This window comes from Hydra vulgaris, chromosome 06, assembly GCF_038396675.1.
Source record: "Hydra vulgaris chromosome 06, alternate assembly HydraT2T_AEP".
In the NCBI taxonomy this organism is placed as follows: domain Eukaryota; kingdom Metazoa; phylum Cnidaria; class Hydrozoa; order Anthoathecata; family Hydridae; genus Hydra; species Hydra vulgaris.
In genome coordinates, this window is record NC_088925.1 from 52,731,238 (window position 1) to 52,751,220 (window position 19,983).

Consider the following 19,983-nt stretch of genomic DNA (forward strand, 5'->3'; position numbering starts at 1 on the left):
TGACTGAAAATCAATCAAATTTCAGTCTAGAAACTTCAAACGTGATTTAGGGAGCAAAAACCATGTGGTAGCTTCAAAAACCATGTGGTAGCTTAGGGGGGAAGGAGGGGTCTGAAAAAAACCACAAACTACCATAGAGGGGAAGGGGGTGTAAACTCTTTTACCACGTGGTAGGAAAAAGTGTAATTTCGCACGCTTACTCAAAACTTGATTTTGGTTGGTGTGTTCCTTTGCAAATTTCATTCTAGAAACTTCAAACGTGATTTGCTTAAAACTTGATTTTAGTTGGTGTACCCCTTTCGTTCGCAACGCCTCATATATAAAATTGTTTAAAAAAATTTTTTTAGGAGGAGGGGGGTTACAAAATTTTGGCGAAATATTGGGAGGGGGGGTAGGGTAAATAAAATGTTACGATCCATTACGAAGATAATTGGGGGAGGGGTAGGAGGTGGAAAATGACTATAATATATATATATATATATATATATATATATATATATATATATATATATATATATATATATATATATATATATATATATATATATATATATATAAAGATATATATATATATATATATATATATATGTATATATATATATATGTATATATATATATATGTATATATATATATAAATGTATATATATATATATATTGTGGTTAAATGTCAATAAGTTTTATATAAAACACTTGTAATTAAAGCGCTTATAAGTTGCTTTGTTTTTGAAGCGCTTATAAGTTGTTTTGTAACTTACGTCATTTAGTTAAATTGTGGGTAAAACTTCGAAAAATATTGCAAGAACCAAATTAATAGATTTTCTTGTTTTTTTTTTTTTTTAAACATCTTCGCTTCCAACAAGGCTGTTGGAAGCGAAGATGTTTAAAAAAAAAAAAAAAGCTAAACTAATTAAAGTTGGAAGTTACTGAAAGAGAAAAGATGAAGATTGTAGAGCAAGATAACGATTGACGGACGAATAAGAGGATTGCAAATTATATGAATCAGGAAAACAAGATAAAGGAAGCGATTTCCAAAGAGCTGATGTTCGAGGAAAAAAACTAGACGAATAAGAGTTTTTGGAGCACTTAATAACAGTCACAGAAAAAGGATGACACTTAATTGAATGACGAGTAAAACACGAGAATGAATTTTAGTAGATGGCACAAGACACGCTAGCTCTTTAAAGCAGTGCCCATTATAGTATTTGTAGAAAAGAGAAAGAGAAGCAACATTACGACGATGTGATAATGGTTGGAGGTTGGCTGCAAGAGCAGGTCCAACTATGTTTACAATGCGTTTTTGCACCTTCTCTAAAAGAGAAAGGGCATCGTTAGAAGATCCACCCCAGATATGGCAACAGTATTCTATACAAGACCGGATTTGAGATTTATAGAGATAGAGAATAGAATCCGAAGTAAGAAAGTGACGAGCTCTATAAAGAGATGCAACCTTAGCAGATGCTAATTTTGCAATTGATTTGATATATGGTTTTCAAGAAAGATTGGAAGTAAGAGTTAATCCTAGATCTTGTTAAAATCTTAATCTTGTTAAAATTAAGTTAAAATTTTTTAGTTAGTATCAGTAAGAATTAAAAAACGTTGCTTGTTAAATAAAAAACGAACTATCTTGTTAAAATGATAAACGTTAATTGATAAAATTAAAGTCAATGCTAACATAAAATTAAAGTCAATCATAAAAAAACCTATTGTTTTAATCTATGTAATGTGATGCATTAGTATACTTAAGATGGATTAAGGTAAGGGCTAATATATATATATATATATATATATATATATATATATATATATATATATATATATATATATATATATATATATATATATATATATATATATATATATATATATATATTTATATATGTATGTATATGTATGTATGTATGTATATATACAAAAACACGGAAAAAAACAATAAGATAATAAGGTAAATAACAAATACTGAATAATTCTCAACTGTGAGGTAATTGCTGTTATTTAGGGTGATAGCCCTCCATCATCACGGCAACACAAATAAAGCACCTAACTAAAGTTTTCTTTCTTTTGTGAAAACTTTTATAGTTAACAAAATTAATCCCAATGGTTACTCAGCCATCAAAAATCTCGTCAATTGCCCACCTGGATATCTGGATAATGGAGCTCCTGAATATTATTTCTAAAGAGAAAGCTATTATCAACTTGCAAGCCAACCAAATAATAAAACTTGAACAAAAATTAGCAGTTATAGAAACCAACCTCAACTCTCCATCAGTCATCCGAGAAAGTTTACACCATCCGTCCTTGAGTAGTGTAGTTAGAAACAAGCCAAACTCATTGCTTTGAGTTTGATGCTAATAAATCAATCAAACCCTTGTTGAACTAAAGCAAACAATTAAGCGTGAGAAAAAATTAATAATATTTGGCGTCCCTGAAGCTGTCTCTGTAGCAGGTTTAACCAAACACCATCAGCAGTGTTACCCTACATCACAGAGGTCCTAATAGTTGTAGCCCTCAATAATGATGATGTTAGTTTCTCCGAGCGCTTTAATACTAAATAAATATTAAACTATTGGCCTATTGTGGTAGAATCCAAGAGCGTTGGTGATAAAAAGTTAGCTATCATGAATTCTCGCAAACTCGCTACAGATGAAACTTTCAAGAACTAAAGAGTCAGTCCTAATTTAACACCAGCTGAAAAAGAACTTGATTATTAACTACACAAAGACCACAACACTCGTAATGAAAAACTTCGTATTGATAACCCTGATTCACTTTTTCACTGGGGCATCCGTGATGGAGCAATTTTCAAGATTCGTGGTTCCCTTACTCCTAGCTTCATGCCAACCAATTTGCTCCAGTATCAACACCAGTCGCTTACCAACAATCTACAAAACTAATATGCGCTCACTCTGTAACAAAATCGAGATTTTTATTCAATTTCTTACAGATTCTAACATTGACACTGCCTGCCTAACCAAAATCTGGCTAAACTCTTGTGGTGAGCAAACTATTCTTTCCCAAATTAATAATAATTACATCTACATAAGCACTGAACGTCAGGATCGCATAGGTGGTGGTACTATTACATTCATAAACAAAAAATACTCAGAGAAAATAGAAGAAATTAAATTAATTTCCAACCATGCATCTAACTTAGTGCCTAAACAAGAAATTAAATTAACAATTGGTCGTGTATACCCAAAATACCTACCCCGTGGATACTCCTTCTGTCTATTAATATGTGACGATATTCGGGTATGGTCTTAAAGTGAGCTGCGCAATGCATTTTATCAACTTACACAAGTTGTTGAGCCAGCCATAACTCGCTGTATACTGGGCAATAAACCACTAATAATTCTTGCAATGGATCTAAATGGCTGCCCTACTGATTTTATTTGTCGTTCTTACCAACTCATTCACCTTAATGTACATCCTACCCAAAAATTAGCTATTCTTGACATCATCTTAAGTAATGCTCCTAAATATTATGTGTCTAAGACCCTTCCTAGCTTTAGTAATTTAGATCACTTAATTGTATTTAGCCAGCCTCTTTTAAATCTTTATAATTCCACTCGCCCAGTTCCCCGCAAGGTTACTTACCGGTCAGGTAGAATTGCTGACACTGTTGCACTGATACGATGTACCGATTTTGAAAACTTAGTTGGCTCGCCGTTCGAAATACAAACTGTATTCCTACTATGATAAACTTATATTACTATTTTGACGGTTATACCTCGTAACTTCCACGCCTTAACTTCTGACAGGAATAGCTTGTTAATAAAAATAAATAGCTGATAATTATTGTAACAGTTATCAGGGTTACTGTTATTGAAGTATATATCCTAAACAATACAGTAAGTTTCATTGAAAAAACAAAACAGTCGACTTCATAGTGAGCTAATTATCTTTTCTTTAAAAATAAAATTTTCTTTGTATATGCTGTTGTTGTAGATAATATCTTTACGTTAATGGATTTATTAAAAATTCAAATAATTTTTTAATAATTAAACAAAACGTTGAGCTAATAATAAATCTAATTTAAAAATATTTTTTTTCATTTGATATCACGAGTAAAATTATAGCCAGTAATTGTAGTTTAGGCTTATAAAACTAATACCTGTTTAATACTTATTGACTTTATTGAAGTAGCTGCGTTAATGTATTGCTTGTTGGATTTTCAAGGTAATAGTTAAAATTTTTCTTTTTAATATTATTTTTATGAAAGCTATCAGTTATAAAAGGTTAATAGAATATAATGAATGAAGCTAATTAAACTTAATAAAGAATTTTTGTTTTTTTTATTTGTAAGTATTGTAAACACCATGTCAATATTTTCATGACCAATTAAACAGTAAAATTAAGTTATAATTAAAAGTTAATTGAACATTTTCTCAATTTATTCTTTAGTTATAGTTACATATATATATATATATATATATATATATATATATATATATATATATATATAAACGTAAATTGCGTTAGCGTATACTACAAATAGAATGCTTAATGCTCTTAAAAAACAGAGCAAATTAGTAAATACCCACTTATTGAACTTTTTTTCTTCTACTATAAGTTTCTCTTTCATTCATTTTAAAACGTTATTCCTTATGATCCAATTGATAAAAGAAAAAACTAACTGGAGGAGACGAAAAATTTAGATAAGCGTATATCTATATGTATATATAAACATTGGTGTAAAATAGGGGGAGGGGGGAAGGAGCAAATGGCCCCTATACCAATTTTCAGAAACTGGCTGCCTTAGCCTCCTTAATTTCCGTTTAAGTCCCCCACTCCAACTTTCTTGACCTTTTTACGCCACTGAATATATATATATATATATATATACATATATATATATATATATATATATATATATGTATATATATATATATATATATATATATATATATATATATATATATATATATATATATATATATATATATATATATATATATATATATATATAAAATGTGTAAAAACCATTAACATAAAATATGGAAACATTCCAAAATACTTAAAAATACCTGTCTGTAAAACAAGATTCATGCCTACTTCCATTTTGAAAATAGAGTTATTTTTCCCTTCATTTGGTTAACGTTTATGAATTAAATAAAATAGTTATCAAATAAAAAAAAGAAAATTGCTTGAAGAGTCAAGTGCTTTGAAAAAATTTTGATATAGAAACTTAAACGGTTTAAAAACTTGAAAAATTAAATACAAAAAAAAGTTTGAAAAAGATGTTAAATAAGCGGGATTCAAAACTGATACGTAATTAAAATTAACAAGATTCAAGACTATGACATGTCTTTTTAGGTTTCTTTTTTTGAGCGAATATAAATGTATACAAATTATAAAACCGTAAAAATATGAAAACTGATATTTAACGAAGAAGTTGAGCTATTTAAAAAAAAAAAATTTGCTATTGCGTTTTAAGTAAATCAAAAATTCTTACATGCAAAGAAACTATATATTATTTAAGCATTTCTATTATTTCCGGTTATTTCAAATTTATTTCTAAAGCGTGCTATTGACGTAATGTTGATCGGATATTTTAAATTTATTTTTAAAGCGTATTATAACCTATGCTTGCATAGTAGCAATATTCAAACTGAAAAGTATATAATAACTCTTTTCCAATATATATATTCAATCTTTTCGATTATATTCTAAATTTTCCAAATATACTCAATCTTTTCTAAACATACTCAATTTTTTCCAAGTTTATTCAATCATTTCCAAATATATTTAAGTTCCTTGGAAGTTACCAAGTTACCTAATATACTTGATATATTAGGTAACTTATCCTGATCGAAACAATAGATTAACTTTATCAGCAACATACAACATACGTATAGTTTTTAGAGGCAATCATGATAGAGTGAAAAACAAAATCTTTAGAAATTGCATTAATTTCATCTACAGAAAAAGTTAAAAAACAATTTCTGATAAGGAATTGCGAGCAGATATAATAACAAGAAAAGAGACGTTGGAGATTTAATTTGAGAGACGTTGCATTAAAAATAAGCAACGCGTTGCATGAAAAATTTCACTCAAAAGTATTCTAAGTTTAAGTTAACACTCAGATATATAAATAATAATAGATGATATTCATAATATATAAATAATAACAGATAATATTCATATGCTGTGGTATGAAAACTAATTGAACTAGGTTTTTTTTGCAGAACAAGAATCAATTAAAAACTTTTTATTTACCTTTAAAATTGACTTTGCTAGATCTCTAGTATAATCAATTTCAAATGTGAATAAAAGTTTTCAATTGTGCAAAAAAAATAAAAAAGTAGTAAACTACGCCCATGTTATTTTCACAAACTTATTACTCGCCCCATTATTTTCACTACCTTCGAAAAAGTCATTTTTGTGCATATCTCATTATATTGGTTGTTTGTCCTTATTACAAATAGTACCCTATGATAAGTAGTATTTTTCCAAGAAATAAAAAATATTTGAAAAAGATTAAATATATTTGAAAAATATAACGTATAATTTTAAAGAAGACAATCAAGTCTTGTTAGCTAGAGCCGTTTTTGTTGGCGTATTTTTGATCGTAATTATTTTCATTGTAAAATAATTTACAATGATTCTTCTGATCAAATAAAGATGTAAAACTTTAAATACTTAATGACATAAGTTTAAAAAAATGTAATTTGAATTATTGTTCATTTTTTTGTAAAACTGTTTTCTACTCCAAATACAATAAAAAGTTAGGGGTTGTCCACAAATTACGCCACGCAATTTTTGATCGTTTTATGGACGACCCTTTATTTATTTAAAGCATTTGTAACAGCAATGTTACAAATATATGGCAGCAATGTTATAAATTTATGAGATAAAGGCACTTTTTTCAACTTGTCACACATTAACTATTTCATCTACTATAACTTTATCAAGTAATGACATAATGCTGCTACTTTCCACTTGTATATAAAACTGTTGTTATGTATTGTTGCAATTCGTTTGCATTGCCTTTAAATAAGTCACATTAGTTGTAAAATATCATGACGCGCAACGTTTTTCTAATGCGAGAAACTCAAAATTCAAAGTTTTTTTTTTCAAGATTTCCTCAATCAATTCCGTTTAATTAGATATATGGAGATCGGAAGGTGTCAGTTAAGAAAGACAGTTGTTTTAAAAAAAAAAGAAAATTTTAAGATAAAGAAAAGTTAAAAAAATAAACCTGCCAATTTATTTGGATGATGATTTACCCAAGTTTTCGTTGATGATCAATGTATATTCTTAATGTCCTTATATTAATAGTTTATAAGGTAAAACAAATATATGAAATAAATATAGCCAATAATTTTGAATAAAATTTTTTTATTTAACTGTTTTCATTTTTTGAAAAAAATTTAAAACGATTATATAAAAAAGATATTGTTAGCTCAGCATTGGAACAGCCACAAATAATATAAATAATAAAATAGTCAAAAAGATCCGAAAAAAAGTCCGATATGACTAACATTATTGCATATCGAAACTCGTGCGCTTACTGATTCACTCACTTCTAACTTTTACTTTGATATCTTTCTCCAATATCTTTTTTCTTTGGTTCACAACGATCGTCAGGATGCTCCGTAAAAGGATAATACTGGGGTGTGTGTACGGGTTAGAGTAAAAAGGTGACTTCGCAAGGCATTTTTTGGAGGAGAATAAACCATAATACCCTGATTGGGAGGTGGCCGGATTTAAACTTGTATTGCACAAAAGTCCAGGTTTTTAACATTTTTTCAGACCATTAACTCTTTTTTGATCTGTTGTGGGTTAACATTACCTTCAATGGAGAATAACAGTTTATGAGTTTTTAATTTGCACGCGCAAACGAATGGAATTCTATTCGATTGCAAATAAAATACGTATTTAATTAATTTGTTATTGTATGTAATGTATTTTAATGAGGTTTATTAACCACCCTACAAGCCACAAATTTTTTAATAAAATGAGTACGAATCTAGAAAGAATTACTCAATAGAGCATGCGTTGAGCATACAACATACTTTTGGGTTTTTTTATTATTCTCTTAAATCTTTTAGATATCTAGAGCATGCAGTAGTTGAACAATATACTCTCGGGTTTTGTTGATGCCTTAAAGGCTTTTGATATTATTAATTTATTTTCAAAATTAAAGGTTATGATGTGAAAAATAATGACGACATTTACTCATCGCCTACTAAATTAAATTTTAATCTTTTTTTTTTTATTATTACCTTGGTATCTACGCAAATATTACGACAATTTTTGAATGAATTTTTTTGTATCAGTATAAATACGGATCTTGAAAACGTCAATAAACGACAAACTTACTCTTAACTCTTCTTAAAGCAAATAAACTTTTCAAAACCTTCTAAGCTTGATATCGTGCTTTCAAATCTCTTGCATATATTAATAGAAAAAATCTAAATCTACAACGGACATCCTGTGTTAAGTTCTCAGGTGTACTTACTCAAAGAAAAAAAAGAGTTGAAAAAAACAAATAAGTTTAATACAAAATTTAAAAAATGAATTTATTTTCAAAACAAATGTTGAAAAACTGTTCAAAGTCTATCAACTTATTTAACTTATTTTTTAACCATGACTTTAATGTTACAATAATTTAACTATGGTTAAATAACACTTTATTTAACCATAGTTATATTAATTATTGTAACATTGTTTGGGCTAATTCTAATTCTAATTCGTCACAAACATGACTAATAATAATATTCGTCTTGATTTATTTTTAAGCTGCTCTAAAAGAGATTTCTGGTGTTACCAATAGTTTTCTTTTTGTTAACTATAACCGAAAACTTTTTTTCCACAAATGACAAAGTATTATACCATTTATAAAAGTTTTCATATAAAGCATAGAAGTAAATTAGAAAAAATTATTTCTTGAATTATTTATCTGAAGTTTACATTTTTAATAAAATATTAGTAACTTTTATTAAAAAATTTTTTTTCCTAAGTTTACACAAAGACATTTAAAATAAATGATTAATATATGCTTTCTCAAAACTTTTTAAATGTGACTCTGCCGTTTTTTTCCGTGTACTCTTCATATATATATATATATATATATATATATATATATATATATATATATATATATATATATATATATATATATATATATATATATATATATATATATATATATATATATATATATATATATATATATATATATATATATATATATATATATATATATATATATATATATATATATATATATATATATATATATATACAGTACTGGACAAAACATTTGCAACCAACATCGAACAATGTCTTAAAAACGAAACGGACTATACTACCACAGCAAACAGTTCAGGAGTCTGGAGTCATAGCATGCCATGACATGAGCAATCAGCTGACAGGTGACAGCACACAGGCCGAACTTCGTTGACAAGTGCCATTTTGCAGCGGACAAAACAAGTGCAACTTTTTTGGTTTGTTTTATTTTCTTAAGTCTGGTCCGTGTCAACGTCATGGAAGGTTTTTAATAATTAAAGGAAGTATCCAGAAGTTTCCAGAAGCATGCAGAAGCTTCCAGAAGTTTCCAGAAGAACCATCTCGAAGCATCCAGTAGCATTCAGAAGCATCCAGAAACATTCAGAAGCATCCAAACAGTCTTGGATTGGAACTAAGAAAGAAAATTATTGGCGATTACGTAAGTGGAATGTCACAAAAAGTATTTGTGATAAACATCGCGTGAAAAAATGGACCGTATAAAGACTATGTTTCAAATATCGTTCTACGGGGAAATTGGCAGCAGATAACAAAGGTGGAAGACCGCGTTCCACAACTTCTAGAGAGGATTCTATGATCGTCAGATCCGTCAAGAAGGATCCCTGGATATCATCAGTCGAGATACAAAAGCAATTAAAGCTGATCCGAAACACACTGCAAAAGTAGTCAAGCAGTGGTTTCAAGACAACCACCTATCGGTGATGGATTGGCCGCCTCAATCTCCGGATCTCGACCCTATTGAGAACCTGTGGGAGATCGTCAACTGCAGAATTAATCGTGAAGGTGTTCGTAATAAGGATCAACTGCTTGAACAAATCCAAAAGGCCTGGGCAGCGATTCCACAAAGTTTCATTGATCACCTGATCGAATCTATGCCTCGAAGATGGAAGGCTGTGATCGACAACAAGGATTCGCTACGAAATATTGATAGCGAAATACAGCTTGGTCAACATTTCGCCGAGTTGCACTTTTTTTTTCCAGAAGGAAATCAACTTTTTTTAATACTATTGATTAATTTATTAATTTTCGTGTACAAATAATGAACTTTGTGATGAATAAAACTTGAAAAACTTTGTCTCTAAACAGTTACAAAGCTATTTTTCTAAATTGAAAAAATGCAGCACTTTTATATAAAGAAACTAAATTAGCATTATTTGGTTGCACTCGTTTTGTCCGATACTGTATATATATATATATATATATATATATATATATATATATATATATATATATATATATATATATATATATATAAATATATATATATATATATATATATATTTTTTTTTTTTTTTTTTTTTTTTTTAAGATGTCATCTTGTATGAGAGTATATTATATATTATTTTTTTAAAACATCAAGAAGTACAGTTTCTCTCAATACAAATATTATTATTATATAAGAAATTTTCGCTGGGTTATGGATACCAGCATCATCAGCTTGTAAAATATTACAATAATTTTTAATCGTTATAGTTTATATAAAATTGTTACTATTGACGTCAGCGGTTGAATGGCTTCTTTTGATTTTTAAATTTTAAAAATGGCGTCCAAAACATAGTTTTTACATATTGGCCTTCATCAAGGTTAATTCCGCTGTTTCGCGCAGAGCACATGTTGTTTTGTATTTCTAGTGCCTCTCTAATTTTTCTTTCAAACTTTTTATTTTCTACCTTTAACGTTCTTGCTTTTTCCCAAATAATATTTTCTTTGCAAAAGGTTTTATGAAATGCTAATGCAGATTGATTAGGTTTGTTTTCATTAATGCTCTTCTGATGTTGATGCATCCGCGTACTTACCTGCATTTTGGTTTCACCTATGTAAACTTTGGAGCAGTTGCATTTTATTATATAGGTTCCAGGTTGGCTGTTACTTGGTAGTTTTGTTTTGTTTTTTGATGTTAATAAAGATCTTAAATTTGGGTTTAATTTAAATACTGCTCTGTACCCTGCTTTTCGGAATATTTTTCGAAGTTTTAGTAAAAGGTCTGGTACCCAAGGTAAAGACACTACAGGAAGATTGTTGCATTCTGATGGAATTTTGTTTTTATTTTGTCTTTTTTGATGAAATTGGTGTGTAATATTCCTCAATAGCTTTTCATCGTACCCATTTTCAATAAATATGTCAATTAAAAAATTTATTTCGTTTTGCAAATGATGTTTCTACAGATGGAGTAAGCTCTGTGGAGAAAACCTTTAAATATAGCTGTTAAAATATTCGGATCGTGATTTGAATGCGGTTTAATTTGAGTGTTAGTGATTGCCTCTTTTCGATATACTTTGTACTCATATTTTCCTAGTGTGTTATTTGTAATGGTTATATCAAGAAAGTTAAGCGTTTTTGTTTCGTTTTCAACTTCAATTGTGTATTGTATTGCAGGATGTTGTTGATTTAAAATATCTTGGAACTGTTTTGCTTGTTTGATGTTAGGAAATCTTGCATGACTATCGTCAACGTATCTTAAAAATGATTTTAGATTAAGTGCAGGATTTTTTGTCAAAGCCATTTTAATTGCATTATTTTCATGGAATTGTAGAAAAGATTCCGCGAGAACAACCATGAAAGAAAGTCCGATTGGTCCTGAGTTTTCCATTACGTGAATCTCATTGTTCCAATGAAAATAACATTGATATAAGCAAAGTTCTATGAGTTGCTTTATTTCAGAAATACTTAGTTTTGTTATGTTTTTATATGATAAATTGTTACTTAACTGTTCTAAAAGTATAACGGTGGCTTCTTTTAACGGAATTGACGGGTACAAATTTACAACATCATTGTTGGCGACATTCCAATTTTCAGCTTTTTTTATAAAGTCAAAAGAGTTTTTTAATCGTGTCGGATTTTCATTTTGCAAAGAAAATATTATTTGGGAAAAAACAAGAACGTTAAAGGTAGAAAATAAAAAGTTTGAAAGAAAAATTAGAGAGGCACTAGAAATACAAAACAACATGTGCTCTGCGCGAAACGGCGGAATTAACCTTGATGAAGGCCAATATGTAAAAACTATGTTTTGGACGCCATTTTTAAAATTTAAAAATCAAAAGAAGCCATTCAACCGCTGACGTCAATAGTAACAATTTTATATAAACTATAACGATTAAAAATTATTGTAATATTTTACAAGCTGATGATGCTGGTATCCATAACCCAGCGAAAATTTCTTATATAATAATAATATTTGTATTGAGAGAAACTGTATTTCTTGACGTTTTAAAATAATAATTTATATATATATATATATATATATATATATATATATATATATATATATATATTATCTATAAGATAATCTATTCAACACAGTATAAATATATATATTGTGTTTTTTTCTTTTGACCATCCAGATAGTGACGGATTCACGGGAAAAGGGGGGGTATGGGGATTGCATCCCTCTTCTCTACCAGAATCTGAAAGTCCTAAAATATCTTAGAAATGGACAATCTTTTTTTTGGAAACGCAAACGTTATATAAAATACAAAAATATTTCAACATCCCCTCTCTCCCTTCCTTCCTCACCATTAAAAATTTCTGGATTTGTCACTGCATCCAGACAAGGTTTGCTTGTGAATGCCATATTTCTTTGATATAGATACAGATGATTCTCATCTGTCGAGGTCTCTTGGTATTATGTATTTTTTTCTGTTATAGTTCTACTTGTTAGTTTTCTTTTAGTAACCTTTGACATTTTTAGTAAATAAGATTTAATCGAAGATTAACAAAAATTAAAAAGATTAATGATCCAGGGTTCGACTAAAGCAGATGATTTTATAGTAAGTTGATCAAGAAAGTTCAAGGGAAATTGAAAATCCGTCCGACTGAGTAAAAGTCCGACTTATCCAGAGTACGAGTTAACGGGATTCTACTATATTAACAAACATTTTTTCAATTAGAAACTTTCATTTTATTTCCAGTCAAGAATCTGTAAAACAAATTTTATACTCGAGATTTTATACTATTACATATTGAAAACAGTTAGGAAAAAAAAAAAAGCAAATAGATAAATTTTTAGTTAAAAAACTGTAACTGTGGGATTTTTGTTTATTCGTCTCGAGTATTTTTGCATAAAATTTTATGAAAAAATACTTGATATTATGAACCAAAAACAAAAAATTGATAAATTTTTAAGAAACTCCAGACTGGGTTTGACTGGGACGAAACTAGATTTTTTTTTTCGCGTAATTTTTTTGCTTAGTTGTATACATCTATATTTTAAAACATATTTTCTAACACATATATGCAGCTAAAATGATTTTTTTAAAATAAAAGAAATATTAATAATTTTTTTTTCATCAAAAAAATTTTTTATATTAAACCTCATTAATCCGCTTTTTAGTAACTGGTCATTTCAAATTATTAGCAATTGTTGTAAGGTAAAGAGTGGTTTGTGAGTTTCAATACAAAAACTTAACAGCGGATTAAACAGCATATGACAGAAAAAAGGATTTATCTTACCCGAGAAAAGAATTTAAAAAAATAAATAAGCTCAAGTCCATTTAAAAATATTTTCCATGATAAGTTAATATTAAAGTCATGGCAATAGTAATGGGTAACATAGATAAATTTACTTATTTTAAACAATGGAATAAAAACTTATATCGTAAATAAATTTTTCTCTAATTTTTGATTTTACTAAACATAGAAATCAGCAGACAGTGGGAAAGTATAGACAAAAGTATTACCTGGAATAAACAAATCTAGATTAGTAACAAAATATCAAACGTATTGGTATACTATATCAGTAGTATGGTGTACCAAAGAAGTTGGAAATAAAATAGTTCTACTCAGTTTTTCATGTAAAAAGTCTTAAATTATGATAATATGGCCTGATTTTTCAATAACGGAGACATTAAAACATCAATTTAAAAATCAAAAATTTAAAGTCAAAAAGGGGTGCGAGCTCTTCTGCGTTACTCACAGCAGAAGGACAACCTCGACCTGGCTGTAGATTAAGGTTTGTCCTTTTTTTTAGAGGAGTAAAAGATTAATATATTGATTTGTTTGATTCTTGATAATTAGATCTATTATTTGACTTTAATTGAGTTTAAAATAAAGAATTTACGCATCCGTGGCGCAGTGGTAAGAGTTCTGACTGTGAACCCAGAGGTCTGAGGTTCAACGCCGGCTCTTGCCCAATAAAGCGACATTAATAAGGAAGGAGGCGTGAACTTTCTAGTTCCCTAGTTTTCCGAGTAAGGACTACTAGGAGCACCTTTATAATTATAAAAAAAATTATTTGTGTCATTTAAAAATTAGATCTATTGGCTTTTTGAGGAGGTTTGGTATTTGTTTTGTTAAACTTTTGTTTTTAAAGCTATCAACTTATAAAAGTTCGATATAACTTACTTTTATGCATTAAGTATTTTTAAATAACTTTAACTCACACGGAATCGTCATGGGATCATAAATTACGCAACGATAAGTTTTACTAATAAACAAAACAAAAAAGATAATATTTTTTTTCGTTCAGTATGAAAATTTAAGCAAAAATCGAACTAGCGCTTTAAGTTCAATAAAACCGCCGCGCAAAGACCTCCTACTTCTAATTTTCGCGTTGCATTATTTCTAGACAATCCCTTATGAGTATTTAATAACGTTAAATATCAACTTAAAATTAATATTAAGTTTTATTGAACACAGGCATTAAAGTTTATATAGTCTTAGAATTTTATTATCTTTAAGTGCTACATGTTTTTTGTTTTTTTAATAAACTTACAAAACTTTTGAAACAGACTCGGGGTAGGGTTATGCAAAAAGTTTTAAGAGACTCAAAAATATACTTAAGCTTAAATATATTTCTGTTAAGATATGCTTCTTTAAATACTATATCTAAAATACTTTATCTACGTATCTAAATACTATATCTAAAATACTTTATCTAACGTACTATATTTATATCTATATTACATGTATATATATATACATACTATATCTAAAATACTTTATCTACCGTAAACTTGTTTGAATTTTTTTTTATTTTTATTTAAATGATCTAAATTTAGCAAAAGTATTTAAATATTTTAAATTTAAAAAATTTAAACGACTTCAAGGGTTTATGAAAACTCTATGCTAAGACAATATATGCTTATCTATGCTTATTTTTTACTAAAAGGATTAAATGCGTTATGCTTGCAAAAAAAAAAAAAAAAAAGGAAAATATGAAAAAAAAAAAAAAAAATGAAGTTTATTAAAAATTATGCCTAATTATATTTAAATTAATAATTATTATAAATAATTATTTATTCATATATAATTTATTTATATAATATATATTATTCACTTATATAGTATATATTATTTATTATAAAAGATTAATAATGATTGTTAATTTTTAAATAATTAGGCATAATTTTTAATAAATTTCATTTTTCTTATTATTTTTTTTTAGTAATTATATTATCATAATACACATTATATTTTATTATATTATTATAATGCACATATTATGTATAATACATATTTTTTTTTGTTATTATTTTTTATATATTATTATAAAACACATTATAGCTTATTATACTATGATAATACACATTATAGTTGGCTTGATTTAAATCTAACTACTATATATGAGGAAAACATAAATGTGAGAAAAACTTATAATAAATATAAAAACATAAATATGAGGAAAACTCAAATATAAGGAGATAAAGTAGAGCGGGGCATATCGGGACTGTGGGGCATAACCGGACAGTTATGCCTGAATCCTTATATCTCAGCTAAAAAAAAAAATTTCGAAAAATTTTTTTTGATAAACATTTTAAACTATTGTGCTTTATTATTGGAAAAAAAATTTAGTTTTAGAAATAGCAAAATGCATAAAAGTACCAAAATGCATAGGTATATATATATGCCCCGCTCTACCCTATTATACACAAGGAATACTAGATTTTTAAGTTACCAATTAATAAAATTTACTACACAATTAAACAATTGCATTAAGCCGCGTTGATCAAAGTGAATATTCTAATTACTCCGGCTCTAGTTCCGACTTATGTTTCATGGTTACAACTTTATCAAAGAATCTTTGGTTTCCAAGTTTTTCTGCCTTTGATCCCGTCTCCAGCTTCCCAAAATTATAGCAAAAATACACTTTCAAAATCAAGTTTTTAATGACTTTTTTATAATTATTGTATTTTTCAGGTACAATATATTTTTAATTCATTGCTATTTTACCGTAAATTATTTTAGATAAAAAATTATTTATTTACAACTATTCTTAAAACATTCTTTTTGTAAATATACAGTTTTTAGAAAACTAATAGTTTTTTGATTTTTATTTTTATCCTTTCAAAACTAGCTTATTAAGTTGGACCAACGTTGAAACAACGTTAAAAGCGTTGGGCTAACTTTGTTTTGACGTTGGACCAACTGCACGTGCTATGTACTTTTTTGTTGTTTTTTCTTCACACATGAAATTAATACTAAAAATAGAAAATTATTATGTTCCAGACTAGCATGTTCCAAAATGTCTTCAAAGACACAATCATTTTTATTAAGTATTAGCAAAATTCTGGAACAAACTACCTGAGCAAATAACTTGCTACTCCACTGTACTTCTTTTCGAAAGTAGATTAGACTTCTTGTTATGGAAAAATTTTCAAAAAAATATTTATAAAACTGATTGTTTATAGTGGAGTTTCCCTGCTCGCTGTATATATATATGTATATATATATATATATATATATATATATATATATATATATATATATATATATATATATATATATATATATATATATATATACATATGTACACATTATATATATACGACTACAACTATAATAAATAATAATAACAAAATAATAATAATAATTAAAATGTATAAAGTAAATAAAACTCAAAAATACATAAAATAAAATATAAGAAAGATCAAATAATTTTATGGAGCTCTTCTGTTAAATATTTCATATTTAACAGAAGAGCTCTATACGGCTGGATTTGATTAACTAGAGCGATATAAACTAAAATACTTTTCTGTATCTCTTATTGTTCTGTAAAGTAGTAATTCCGTTTCTAGCTAAAATTTTTTAGGTATTGCTAATTTTTTTTTTAGTTTAATTTTTAATTAAAAAATAAATAATAATAATCTTTTATTATATAATGATAAAAAATTTTATTTTTCATTTAAATCTTTTTTACTACTGCCCCCGAAGGGAAGAAGTTGTAAAAATATGAACTTTAAAGTTGTTACACTAATCTTATGTCTTGAAATTCTCAACAAACTTAGTATTATACTTATTTTCTAGGTGGTTGGTTACTTTTGTTGAAAATACAGAAATAAATTAAATTCGCAGTACATGCGTTCAAGATCTTTGAAAAAACCGCATAATCTTTTCACAGACCACAGTTAGAAATCTGAATTATTAAAAAGATTCAAGAGAACACTTATCATTTAATCTTTTGTGAATAATTTATATATGTATATAAAAATATATATATATATAAAGATTCATTGACATTTAATAAATTGGTAACACTAACAAAGTTAAAAAAGATTAACGAAAGAAGTCATTAACGATAAAAAAAAGTTGTACTTTATGAGAAATCATGCACTTTAAAAATCGGCTTATTGTTATACTCATTACAGTTTCAACAGTTTTAACAAAACCTTATATTGACTTATCTAAATTAGCGGGGAAGTATTCCACCATAATTTCACTCTCAGAGAAGATTATTAACGAAAGTAAAAAACGACCTCCGATCATAGATACAATTGGCTTTGGATGCGATGAAGAATGCAAAGAAAAAGAAAGACTGCGTGGCATACTAGAACAGAATGGTCACGTCGACCAATCAAAAGTGATCAATAGCGAGGAGTATTACAAAGAGTACAAGCTTTTCAGAAGAAAAAACTATGTATGACCTTTAAAACTTTAATATAAATTATATTTGGTTAAAGTATATTTCACTGCATATACGCCATTCAAATGCAAATTACGTTGAATACGCCTCAACTTACTGCTTACGTTGAATACGCCTCAACTCACTGCTTACGTTGAATACGCCTCAACTCACTGCTTATCACACAGCGCACAGTTGTTATAATAAAGACACTTGAAGTGTTATTTTTGGAATATAATCATTCTTTGCAAACGTTTGATAGCTTTATCTATAGTGTCAGTTTTAGTTACCAACAATAAAGTTTTTTTTACCAATTTTTATGAGGATTTGGGAAGGACTTTTAAAGTTTCGAAGGTTTTTTTTATAGTTACCGATCGGGGAAATTATTTAATAAATGGCCTTGTAAAGATTTTATCTGAAGTTTGTTAAATTGTTTTCAAATAAATGATGTGTAAAATACAGAACGCGTTGTTAAAGATTTGTTATAATGTTCGAAAATTTATTTTTAACGACAAATGATAATCATGTATAATTATTTAATCGAAGTAATTTGCTTGAAACTCTGATTTTTTATATTTTTGCATATTTTTATGTGATGTAATGCGTTCTAATATTCTATTTGTTGATTTGGGTTATTAAGAATCTTTATCATAACAACGCACAAGACTCAAACAACGGGAAATTTTGTACTTTTAAAACGCTTAGTCTGAAAGCTTTCAACAAAATGTCGTATCTTAATACGACATTTTTTTCTATCTCATTTATTTGATTTTCATAAATGTTATTTTATTTAGTTTTACTAAGATTATTTTAGTTTAGTTTAATAAATTTAAATATATATATATATATGTATATATATATATATATATATATATATATATATATATATATATATATATATATATATATATATATATATATATATATATATATATATATATATATATATATATGTATAAAGAGAAGTTACTAAAAAAAAATTCAAAAAGGGTTGGGAAAACTATGAAGGCACGTTACGCGTCTGACAGTTTTTTCATATATTATTTTATTTATTATTTATATGTGGTAAAATTTATTTCTTATATAATACAAATATAATATAAAAACAAAGTTTCCAAACTACTTGTTGTTTAAAACATTTTTTAAACGTGTATATATTATATCAATTATTTTTTACCCTATTTACGAGTAAACTTATTTATTTTTTGCATCATGTATAAAACTCTTTCAAAATATTGTATTTCATTTTTTTACAAGTAATATCTTGGACGTCCTATTTTACATTAGAAAAATATGATTGATTATCAAAAGGAAACCCATCCAACACACGTACGTTGGTAATACGGAACAGCATTGATGTTATTTTTATGTCATTTTGGTTGCAAATGTGACGTTGACAAAGTGTATTATTTTATGTCGATTCAACGTTGTGTTTTAAGTTATCACTTAAAATACAACATTGATTCATGCTCACAACGTTTTGATGTTCGTAACTTTAAGTTATAAACATAAATCAAAAAAGTTGCTGTAAAAAATATAAATATACAAAAATGTTTACAATAATTTTCGTAAGACTCCGTTGAAGTATGTATGCAAAAAAAGACAACATAACGATCAAAAGAATTAAAAAACTGTTATGTTTAACTAAAACTATGTAAGTGTTGTAGCTTTGCAAGAGCAAGTGATTTTGAGAAGAACGAAGGTTTTTTTTACAACATATAAACATTTGTTTCATGAAAAGAGTTTACAATTTTGACAGTTTACAAAGATAAGGGGATTTTCCGTAATATATTTCAGGCCCGTAGCAAGCTTTTTTTGTTGTTTGAGTTAACTTTCAGACATGGAGCACACTCCAAACATTTATGAGTTTATGTTTATGTCAAACATTTGTATTTTT

At 27.3% G+C, this 19,983-nt stretch overlaps 1 long non-coding RNA gene across 1 annotated transcript; it reads left to right on the top strand.

Annotated features, from left to right (window-relative positions):
- Positions 1–3,951: 3,951 nt before the first annotated feature.
- On the top strand, positions 3,952–18,652 carry LOC124814730 (uncharacterized). Its single transcript, XR_010639308.1, has 2 exons — positions 3,952–4,177; positions 17,492–18,652. It is a non-coding gene; the product is annotated as an uncharacterized LOC124814730 (long non-coding RNA).
- The last annotated feature ends 1,331 nt before the right edge of the window (positions 18,653–19,983 follow it).